The following is a 13,239-nucleotide window of genomic DNA, read 5'->3' on the forward strand; positions in this document are numbered from 1 at the left end:
CCATTGATACAGTCTACCATAAGACGTATCTACATGTTGCATTTGAATCATGTAATTTATTATCTGTGGTATGTGACTTTTCATCAACCCGCATTTTACTATTTAAAAAAAAAATTAATAATAAAAAAATAGAAAAAGGAACTACAAAGGTGTATGTATGTGACTATGTTAAACAGATGAAAGAAGAGCTGAAGAAGTTAAAAATTACAGGAAAAGGCTGTCTAGACCGAAAAGAATTCAGAAAGGAAATTTTTGAATTAAAGGTTCCTGTGAAAAGAAAAATCTCAGCCGATGAAAATAGACTGAAGAAAGAAGAATAAAACAGTCTGAAAGAATGAAGAACGTCTGGAAGAAAAAGAAAGAAACTACATGAAATTTCTCCATGGTCCTTCAAGAACCAAGCAAATATTGAAGAAAAAAATACGAAAAGCGGAAAAATAATAAAAGTTCAATCAAAATAAATATCTGGAGGAAATAATCCAAAATTTGTTTTTGGGATAAATGGAACTACTCCATCCAACTAACAAAACGTATTTACTACAATAAGTACATGAAACCCAAAATAAGGTGTACGGTAATCAAACCGGAATACCTGTACGAATCAGAACACATCTCAGTTGAAATCAAATGAATGTATAGAAAAAAGAATGACAAATTTAGAAAAAAATCCAAAACCCATCCTTATCCCCGTAGGGTAAGACACCCTCCACCACCCGTCCGTTACTAGCCCTTATGGAATTTACCGGAGGCCATATTCAAAACCTCGGCTTTTAACATATTCCAGTCCGCCTCGGCCAGGATGCCACCGATGTAAATGTCACTAGTGACATTCCCATCGGTGTGCTACTATTTAATTCAAAAGAAAACGCATCTTACTGAGTCTTAAGTAAGAGTGAAAGGACTTGACTAAACAAAGGAACTGAAATGCCTACCGTAGAAGGTAAAAGTGAGTTCAACACACAACACGAAACGTAAAAATATTAATAGAACAATAACAACAGTAACATTGAAATAAAGAAAAACAAAACACAGGGCAAAAACAACAACAAAAACATACTTAATAAAACAATACAAAAAAAATCCAAGCAGGGCTCTAGAGATCCCCTCAGCGATCCTTTCTTTTGCTAAGTGCACTATAAAACTCTCCACTATTGCCCATTCGGCCTGGCTCCTCCAGTTTACACGGAGATCTAACGCCGACCCAAGATCAAGCCGACAGATGGTCTCTGTGCGCATTAACTCGTACTTCGAGTATTCATAAAGAACATGGTAGGTGTCATCCAATTGTCCACACTGAGGACTCATCCCAGAAACTACCAAGCCGAATTTCTGCAGTCTGTTCCTAGAAGCACCATGACCGGCAAGAAATTGCGTCACATATTTATTAGGATGTACCCAAGAGGCGTCCCGCAAACCAACAACCTTTAGAAAGAGATCATGCGTATAATGCCCATCCTTTGTTTAATCCCATCTGGCCTGCCATAAGGCATTTCCATGTTGTTCAATTTCTCGAAATTTATCCGAAGTCAACTCACCGGACTTCTTAGCAACATACCTCTTCTGCTTCTCAGATGCAATCAAGCCTAACGGTTTCACGCCTGCAATCACCAAAGTTTGCCTCGTGTGAAATAGTACAATAACCACTCGTTACCGTTAACAATATCAGGCGTTGAGCCCTTAATAATATGTTACGATAATTTTTATATTTTAGCCTATCCGCCCAAAAAGACACCACGCATAGCATAACAGCCTCGCACACGCCTTTATACAAGATACTCATGGTCAATCCCATCAGGATTGACCACACGTCGAATACCGAAGATACCTCCCACATTAAAGGACCCAACACGCTGCCCTGGGGACATCCTCTGTACAGCGACTTGGCAACCTTATGGCTGTCCTCGCGGAGCAGCACATCCCGATGACTGAAGTAACTTTGTATAACTTGCAATTCACTTATAGTACATTTTCTTTTTTGGAGTTGGTAAATAGCAGAACGCCACGATAAATTGCTAAATGCTCCGGAAATGCCCAGGAAGATTCTCAGGAAATATTCCGTCTCACTAGTCGTTACCACACTCATCACACGAAGTATGGCGTCCTCAGTACCGTTTTCCGAAGCGAAACCCGTGCTGATTCTCCATTAATAATCTTTGCAAGGTTAAAAACTATATAAATTCATTAGCAATCCAATTACGTAAAATTGCATAAAAAAATGCACAACCAAATTCTTCGGTCACCTTATGAGAATGAATGATAACAGACTAGCAAAACAAATTCTTAACCGCATTTATAACAAAGAGAATTGAAATCAATGGATCTAAGTGATAAGAAATTAAAATATCTGAAGAAATAATAAAGATAAAACAACGTTAGGAAAACTGATACAAAATTTCAAGGGTTACTAAGAGAAGGAGACAAAAGACATCGATAACTTGTGATCAGAAAAGAAAAGCCAAAAACAAAACGAAAGAATAAAAACTTTTGGGAAAAAATGCACAAAAGAAAGAGAAATGGATGCAAACTTTTATTTCAAATTCTTCCTCAATCGGCCAAATTCGGAAAAAAACAAAGCAGATATAATATTAATAACAAAAAATACCGAAAAACTTTTATTTATTTATTAATATAAGCATTATTTTTTCGGTAATAAACATATTATCGTAAGTTAAATCTAGTTTTTAACTTAAATATAAAGTAAAAAAAAAAAAAAAAATTGTGTAAATAACATTCAAATTAACTAATATATATTGTAATAAATATCCGGCAAATCAAATTTAAATTTGTCGGTCTCCGTGGCACGAGTGGTGGCGTCTAGGCTTTTCATCCGGAGGTTTCAGGTTCGAAACTAGGTCACGCATGGTATTTCTCATAACCTGGAATTTGGTAAGCTGTTTTTTTTTTTTTAATTTTATGTATAATAGTTATTACACCAAACGGTGCCATGTTTGAAAAACTATTTCTCATACGCTACAAAATTACATTTCATATTCTTACGCACAAACTTCGAGTTTCTGTAGTGAATTTCATCAAGCAAAAAAAAATAAATCTTATCAAACTTTTTAAAATAAATAATTCGGTAATAAAACTATAATAAAGATACTTGTAAGTTTAATAAGAAATTTATTAACAAGCAAAAATAATACTCGTACAATAATAATGTGAATTATACGTTATAAAATGAATAGTTCAAACAATATAATAATAACACATAAAATATCCAAGAATGGTTTATAATAAATTTGCAAGATTAGGAGGAAATGAATGAACTTAGATGTTACATTATAATCAATCACTAGACATGTCAGTGTCATTTAAACAAGTTATGATCTAATTATATTTATAATATAATATCCGCTCCTCTACAAACGTGATAATTTATACGAACTTATTTACTATATTGAAGGGCACGCCAATCAGGATAAATCACTAACAAATAATCACTTTTTCTTTAATTATTTAAAGAAATCGTATTAGAATATTTTTAAATTTTATTTAATTTTTTTTTAATTTTTCCAATACATTTTATTTAATCGTGTTATTTTTGCCGTTTAATTTGAAACACGCTTAAATTTGTTGGCTAAAAATTATTCTATGCTCCTATTAAACGATTAAATTTTATTTAATAATTGAATTTCTTTAAAAAAAAAAAACATTTTTTGACTTTTAAATTTAATCAGTTTCACTGTTTCACATAGAAAAAAATTAAATCTTCTATTAAGCCACCGGGACCACCGTTACTTTATGGTATTAACATCAGAGAATAGATGAAATGGTAATTTTGTTGCGAGTGAAAAAAAATTCTATGCCTCGCCGGGATTTGAACCACGAACCTGCGGATGAAAGGCCGAGACGCTATAACTCGCACCACGGAGGCCGGCTCTAGTAACTGCTTGGAACTTTTTTTTATCCTGTTTAGCCTCCGGGAATCATCGTCAGCTATTACTTCAGAGGATGATGTGTATGATGTAAGTGAACTGAAGTCGTGTACAGTCTCAGGTCGCCCACTCCTGAGATGTGTGGTTAATTGAAACCCAACCACCAAAGAATACCGGTATACACGATCTAGTATTCAAATCCGTATAAAAATAACTAACTTTACTAGGACCTGAACGCTGGAACTCTCGACTTCCAAATCAGCTTATTTGGGAAGACGCGTTCACCACTAGACCAACCCGGTGGGTTAAGGGCTTTCTACACTTATCAGCTATTAAACGTAACGTACACAATTAGGAATAATTATTTATTTATATAATAGTTTCTACTTACCAACAATCTTTAAAAGTATGTTCTAGCGCTTTCGGATTAGCATCCTCAGGAACATTGATGTGTTATGATTGTAATAATTTACTTCACATATCATTAATTATACTAACTTGAATTTTAAAAACAATAATAATAAATATAACAACTGATCGTCAAAAGGTAAAATAACGTCAACATTATCCATCATGTCAGTATAAAGGTCTCAATTGTTATGTTCATTAGTATGAAGCTGTATAACCAGCCTAAGAATCAATATTATTGTTTAATATTTGTTTGAATAATACAGCATTTTCAAATTTCGTTTGCACATTTATCAAATTTTTATTATTTAAGCATATATAATATTTGTTTTTTTAAAGGTTATTGGAATATTGAAGAATATTAATAAAATTATCTGGGTTGCAATTATGATTATTTTCTAAGATATGTCTAACAAAATTGGATCGTTCTTTATTACTTTTATTAATAAAATTAATGTGTTCATTAATTCTAAACGAAAAAGATCGGTGTCATGCCGTTATATTCAAGATTGCAATTTCCGCATTTTAAATTAAAGATTGTTGGTAAGTGAAAACAATTATATAAAGAAATTATATGTCAATACCAACGGTCCATAATTAATAAAATTAATAGGAATAATTAATTAATTTAAAAAAAAAACTGGTACTACTCTTCAAAGTTTAAACAGCATTTTAAATGGGCACTAGTTCTAAAGTAATGTTAGTATTAATAGTACAGTGGAAAGAACAATATATTTGGACATGTTTTGTCGGTAGCAAGAAGCCAGCCGCCGGTCCAGAAATCCATTCCATCCAGCGCATCAAATGAGTTTTTTAAACTTTGATGAATAGTAATTAATTTATTTGATAAATTAAGTATTGTGTATAGAAATTTAAAAAAAAATTATCGTAACTTATTTGTAGCTTTATACATATGGATGAAAAGAAAAAAAAATAGTTTGAAATCGATGTAATAATTTCAATCTTTAACAGACGTTTTATTAAATAAATTAATTTAGTATACCTTTTTTAAGATTTGTATTTAATTATTAAAAATGGTTTCTGTTGACTGAAATACCTATCCGTTGAAAAGTTATACGTAACTGGAAAATCAATAATCAAAAGCGCCCACACTGGAAGAGGGCTTGTAATAAATATAATTAGTAATTAGGCAATAAATAGAAAAATATTAGCTTTTTTGTGTTTAACAAGAGTGTAAAAATGAATCAGGATAAACATTAAATCAAAAAGAGTAATTAATATTTTTGATAAATTATAATCATTAAATGAAACTACATAGTTCAGAATAGAAAACTATTTAAGAAAAAAGTTATCGATTTTCATTTAACTGTTATTTTGAAACTATGCTATTTTTAAACTTATCAACAAAGATATATCACTACTAAATATTTATAAAGCTACACATTTCCAATAATACTTTTTTTAATTAAATTTAAAAACGAAAAGGTTTCTTAAAAAGTTCTATTAAGACACAAATTCTTATCATAATCAAATTATGCTACTGAAATAAAACATACAATCAAATAAATTATTAATACACGTGCAAAATAAATTACGTAAACAAATAACAGAACTAATTCATTAAGATTTGTAGTGATAAACAAACAAGCAAAACGGATTAATGTTCAGATAAAATTTTAATTGTCATAATACTGTTAACTAAATAAGATTAAAAATTTGAATATTAACATACTCTGAATAATATAAAATACAGTTAATTTAACGAACGGCACTTTAATAAATACGAATTCACGCCTAACTGTAAATAAAGAATATTATTAAATTTTTTGATAAGACTAATAAGTAAAAATGTATATAAATATTTACAGCGCACTTATTGCTAGATGATTTGACTAATGAATAACAGTAGCTTAACGTAACGTAGAGTAAACGTAAACATTCATGTACCATCAAACCATTTTGTCCGGAATGAAGGTTGGAAAAATAGCCTGCGCGTAGTTCAAGGATTTTTAGATTTTACGTTGATGATTCGATCATTAAAAGATTAGTCGATTCATACAGAATTGCAATACAAACTGCTGTGTTTGACTATTAACCTAAATCCAGTAAAATAAAATGATTTTTAAAAAACAAACACGTATAAAATGAGTGAAAAAGAAAGACCGATTCGTTCACGTTCCAGAAAAACGTGTTATACACAAAAAAGCGTAGAAATCGTGCTGCAAGCAAAAAATTTGTTATACTAGAGCCCTACATTCGTGAACGACGAAAGAAGGAAAATGAATTTCTCGTACCCAAAACAAGAGCATTTCGGTGAAAAACGCGAAATATCCGGTAATAGAAGAAAACCCTCCAACGCATACATGGAATGTACGTCGGTTTAGATGCGCGATTTCAACAGAAATGTGTCGGTTGGAAACCCTGGAAATCACCGATGGATTAAATATCGGTAGCGATTAGCGATAAATTTAAAGCTAATCTTAACTGGATACACTAATTTCTTTGCAGACATAGGTTTTTTATTTGAAGAACGATGATAGCACAGCAGCAACCAGACTCATACGAAAATAAACTACAAAGTTGCAAAGAAATGACCTAAATTTACGAAAACGTAACAATTATTCCCTCTGTCAAATCGGGAATGCTGAAAGGACAAAACGATGTTTTTCGAAATAAAATTGACATGAACAATTAAAAGTGTAGGTACAAAGTGTTAAGATATGAACTGATTTTTATGAAAAACAAGGTTGGTAGGTGATGCTGACAATACTTTAGGACGTGGAAACATTACACCGTAAAAGAAAACATCAATAAAGGAAGTAAGATTTCCATCCAATATTGTCTTATGAGCACAAGAAAAGGGATGAATGAACAATGAATCAGTACCGGATTGGATTAAATGCATCTAAGAGCGTGTTAATCTTCCGTACTTGTAATGGACAGTTTTACGGGTCATTCAACCGATGAAGTAAAGCGAAGATTGATTGCTGGAAAGTGTGATCAGACTATTAATACGGATGGAATGGTATCTATTCAACCTCTAGATATCTGCGTAAACCAACTCTGAAAACATTACACAAACTGGATGGGTGACACGACAAACGAGATTACATCAAATGGTATAATTAAAAAAAAAAACGTGTTTGATACGGATTTGTGAGTAGATTGTAGCGGGTCGGTCAGAAATATTGGATGATTTGATTAAAAAATCGTTCAAGAAGAGTTGCATTTTGAAGGCTCTCGATATAAGTGAGGATGATCATTTGCGTTTATGTGAATACGAAGGTCATTGTAATTCTACGGATGACGGAAACTCAAGCACTGATGACAGTAATAAACGTAAATACCTATTATAATTTATATGTTTCAATTAAATATCAACGATATAGTGATTTACTGGCATTATGCAAATAATTAATATTGTTATACGTTCAATTTCTATGGTTATTATGTTAATAAAATGCTAAAAGGGTAACAAAATTTATTTTACTTTTTCAAGTTTCCAAACCGTTTAAATGGATGTATAACCAACTTAAGTTAATATTTAGAATTCCTATTTGAAAAGATGTAAACAAACAATAAGCAGCGTTATGGGTGAGCTATATATATGTCATTGAGCTCATTTAGGATCCTTAGCGCAGTACATCCTATTAATCATGTTTATTTTTTATACTCCAATAAAATACCTTCGTCTAGTAAAAGTTAATTTCTCTTTAGAGATACATAAATTTCTATAACGGTATTATAACATTAACTTCACTTCCATTTAAAAGTTTTTCCCTTTTTTCTCGTTTACATCTTCAACTTGATATTGAAATGGGTAGAACCATAAATAAAACTATAGACAAGCAAATTTGAGTTTATTTGAACTTCAGCAGGTCCTTTGCAATATGTCTGATAACATTCACTTACATTTTCAATAAACTTTTCGTATCCTAATAGCTCCAATTTTCATTTAAATAACCTATATAATTTTTAATCTTTTTCGGTTTGATCTTCTGATTCTTTCATCAAAACTTTAATCAAATTCTTCTTTAATATGTCCCAGCCAGTCAGCTTTGCTATTCTGGTTAAGCTTATACTCTCCTTAATTTCCCTCAATACGTCTTCATTTACATATTATAAATTTATTTTTAAAAACCCACTAAGAAATGGGCATATTCTACTTTAATTTTATCAATTTTATCAGTCCCAGATCATAATGGAACGGTCAAAATCTTTTTAAAGACGTTAATCATATTGTGCTTACTGATCTATTCTTTGGTCTTTCCAAATTCCGTTTGCTCTTACAAAGTTCTACTAAAAAAAATTTAACAAGTCATGATAAACCATACAGTTGTTCCAATATACTCGTATTTAATCGTTATGTTTAGGTATATATGATAGCTTTTTTTTTTCATTAATATTCCATGCTTTTCAATCCACTGTAAATATCATTATTTTTTCTGCCGTCTAATATTCTATATCCGGCTAATCTTAGGGACCTCATTTCGAAAGTTTTAATTTTATATTCGCCGTTAAAATGTTAAAGAAGCATCTCTAAAAAACTACAAAGATTTTAAAATTCAGTCTATAATTTAATAAGTAGAGAAGACTGAAATGTAAAAGATGTTGAAGTTAATAGAATTCGAAAAAGAAATAAAGATTGCGTCTAAGAATTAATCATTGGCGAAGATAAACAGCTTTGGGGGAGTGCAGACACGCTCCACAATTTTTCTTTTATTTAACAGTTTAATTAAAAAATTATTTCTTAGTATACAAAACTCTCTCAAAAAAAAAAAAAAAAGATTAGCAATACAATTCATGGAATATGATATTCATCAATTTAAAATAACGACGAAAACAAAGACTATCATCCGTGTTTCTATGTGGTATTATAATTTCAGAGATATAAAGTTTTACCAATTGAATAATAGTTTATAAATATATAAATATAAAATTTAAAGGGTATGATAATTTTAAAAAATGGACAATAATTTGAAAGGATTGTTGAAATAGTTTTTTAATGGCTAGCGATCTAAATCCAAGTACGCGACGATGATTTCCGTTTTCATAGTAAAAACATATATTAAAAGTAAATTAAAATTTAAAAGCTCAAAGTCAACAAAAGCGAAGTAAAATAATATAAATTTTGATTTGATTTGACAGGTGTTTTTATTTTTTTTAATAAAGCGCTTCAAATTGAAATTTATAAAATTTCTGCGTCGACTGCAATTTTCTTTACAACAGTATAATGAGTAGTTGATAGAAGGGGTATTTATCACATTAAATAAATAACTGTATGTTTTTATAACAGTATATATATATATATATTCGTTATGGGCAAGGATTTAAATATAAAAAGGCATAATTACCTCATACTAAAGCAAACGGTATGAAAGGGTTATCAAAACCATAATGTTATCGTACTGTGACCGCTCTGAATGAACTCACTGGTGTTTTATTAAACAGTATCTCATCAAACCGAAAAGACGGATTGATTACATTTTATAATATTGATTAATAAATAAAGCCGGATTCGTATAAATAAATTCTAGATTAGAAAGTCGACGATCTAATACTTCTAACCATCAAGTCCAAATTAACAACAATAACAATGGTATGACATTATCTATTAAAGGATATTTTATTCAATAATTTAACCTATATGTTACAGAATAAATACAATGGTTATTTAAAAATTAAAAGGAAGTGTTTACTCATAAAAAAAAATATTTTGTAAAACCAATTCTTTGTTATTATATATTTATTATCTTTTATATATACTCAACAAAATAATAGGTTAGTTCAACCGGTATACAAAAATAAGTAGGTGAGAGAAGTGTACAATGTATAAATAAACATGATTGTAAATATAATTAAAAAACCCGTGTGATCAGGTTAATAACCTTGAAAAAACTGGTTTCAAATATATTAAACAACCTTTAAATATGTTTTAATACATAAATATATCCGCCGTAGCTTGGTATTAGGAGATTACTAAAATCGTTTCTTCCTTTTTTTTTAAATATATATTTTGTACTTTTTTCACAGCATTATATTTATCCAATTACGAAATAGATAATCTTAAAAATGATTAAAAATTTAAATAATATCTTTTTATGGGAAATATTTCACAGAAAAATATTAATACCGTAACAAAATAAATTGACGAATATTTATTAAAAATAATAATAATTTATAATAATTCTTCGACCAGTACACTTAATTCATTTTATATGGAATTTAACAAATTGAGCTCTACAAAGAAAGAGAATTAATAAAGTAAAAAACGGAATTGTCGATCGTAATTGAAAAAGAAAAGAACCCGTAACAAAATTAATAATCTAACTGTATCAACAAAATCGTAAGCATTGTTTAAAGACATTTCAGTGACTGACGACTGCATCAAGTAGGAAGAATTTCCAGTGTATTCTCATTCTTTCTTGTGTATTTCAATGAATTTTTTTTTAAACAAATTTGTATAACAAAATTAATACTAACAAAGTAATATAAACAAAGAGTATCCATCTAACGCGGTGACAGCAGTGATGACTAACAGTCAGCGGTCTTGACCGAATAACTGAAAAGATCACATAGGTAGCCATTTTCAAACATAAATGTCTATTAAAAAAAAATCGTTACACATATATAATTCCGTCTAATAAGAAAGAAACATAATGAAAATTTTTAAAAACTGAGCTTAAAAAGTTTTCCTTATTAAAAGTTATGACCAAAATTAACTAGGCATTATGACCAACTAGGTATAAACAAACGAAATCCCAAAAGATAAAGTTGAAACAAAACCTAACTTTGATCTTCTCCGTTATCCGTCACCAGTAAATTAGATCATGCACTTAAATTAAAGCTTTCGAGAAAACTATAGTTCCATTTAAGATACATAGAAAATTAAGGTAACTATTTTGAAATGTGTTGTATAAAAAACATTAGGTATTAATGTAGTAGGTGATCTACCGCTGTAGTTAGTTAGTTACATTGCGCCATTGAAACTCTATCTATAAAAATGCAAATGTTCGTTTGCTCATGATCTTAAATCTCCGAAAGTTCTTCACCGATTGCTTTAAAATTTTGACATAACGTTGCATTCATATACGCGCGTTTTTATATGTCTACTATTTATATAACTAAGATGTCTTACCTGTGATAGGTAAAATGCTTTTTTTTGAAAAACAGCGTTATCTGTTGGACGTAAAAGCAACACACGCTATACTAAATATTTTACGATTCCATTTCAATGTTTCCGATATTTGTGTCTGCTATAGATTAAAAAACTACTGGACTGATTTACGCGCGGGGAAAAGGGAGATAGGGAAAAATCGGAAAAGGTAGAAGGGAAGAGGGGGAAAAATTGAAAACAGAAATCGGGGAAAAGGAAATGGAAAGGGGAACGGAGAAAAAAGGGAAAGATAAAGAGGGAGGAAAAGGGGAAAATGGAATATGGTAAAAATTTAGCCTAACTTAGCCTACGCTCGCTAGTCCAGGTTGGCCAGCGTAGGTGGTTTGGTTAGATTATATTAATAATTTTATTTATTAATTTTCTTATTTCAACAGTGGCCCCATTTAAGAACTAACTAACTAACTATAGCGCTAGTTATCGCCTACTGCAATAATACCAAACATTATTTATAAAATTATACCAAAAGTAATTCAGACAAAAAAGGTAAAATAATTAGTTTAATATTTAAAATAAAAATATAATATAATTTCAATACAACTGTACGTGTGCGACCTAGCGTATCTGATTTATACTTAAATAGAGCTGTAGCTTTCATGAAAACATTAGTTTAAGTCCATGATTTAATTCGGTGGTGACATAACGGAGAAGATCCACCAAACTTCTAACTATCAAAACTACAGCAGTTCGTTCTATGAACAGTAAATCTTGCTTATTATTATTTTTACTGAATTTAACATATTATAGCTGAACAACAAAGCAAAATTAATAAAGTGAAAATTAAAACTAAGTACAAAACAGAAGTTTTCTTGAAAATTGATTACGAAAAGCCACGGCCAAATATAATCACTGACTTTAGTAACATTACGACTGAACAAGCACTGATTTTAGGGCCATTAATTGATGACTGTCGAGGAAGTTCTTCGACTATGTCACTTTGCATTTCTTTGTAATTTTCTAATATTTTTATAAGTTAGATATAAAGGAAAACGGTAAAAAATAATTTTTTTAAAACCATCGCAAAATAAATAATATATTGAGAAGTACACAATACTGAATAGTAGTAACAGAATGGTTTCGAAGGTAAAAACATAGGTTAAAAAAAGGAGTAAAACGCGAAAGAATTAAGTATCTAACATAAAGCAGCCAACAGTAAGCGACAAACCAGAAATGGCGTCAAGAATTTATCTCGTCATAAGTAGACGGGAGATCACGTGTTCAGATATAGAAGTGGGAGTCAGCAGCGAAAAAACGTCATCTCCATCACCTATCGATCTCTGAGGAAGACAGCTGCCGAAATTTTGAAAGGAAAAATATTACAAAAAAACTCGTTATTCGTGAGTGGTTCCACTGAACATAAAAGAACCTTACCCCATTTGTTGTCATAAAAATAAGAAAACGCGATCGGCCATAGTTGCGTCACAAACATACAAAAAAAAAATGCACCAAAGGTCAAGTTAAAACTTGATCTCACTTCGCTCGATCAAAAAACGAAAACAATGGAATTATATAAATAATTCAAGCATTTTAAAAAAGGAAAATTTAACGCAGCGTACACATATATTTTCATGATTGAGTAAATTGAATGTTTGCCAAATATATGGCAGACGATCATTCGTAATTTTAAAAATCTATGTACGTAAGAAATAAACTAAAATAAAAGAAACCTTGACATTCCATTTAGGTAGAATTTCTATCACATAAAAGGAACAAATAAAAATGGTAATTATAAAAAAGTCAAAGAATCGTTATAACATTGAATACTTACACTATATTGGAATATTTAATTGGTTTTCAAAGAGTAACATAATTTAACAT

At 30.3% G+C, this 13,239-nt stretch overlaps 1 protein-coding gene across 7 annotated transcripts in view; it reads right to left on the reverse strand.

The window, feature by feature from the left end:
- drpr (multiple EGF like domains draper) overlaps window positions 1-13,239 on the reverse strand; it is a 283,353-nt gene that overhangs the window by 234,770 nt on the left and 35,344 nt on the right. The window lies entirely within an intron of this gene.

This window comes from Lycorma delicatula, chromosome 9 (genome assembly GCF_047948215.1).
Source record: "Lycorma delicatula isolate Av1 chromosome 9, ASM4794821v1, whole genome shotgun sequence".
NCBI lineage: Eukaryota > Metazoa > Arthropoda > Insecta > Hemiptera > Fulgoridae > Lycorma > Lycorma delicatula.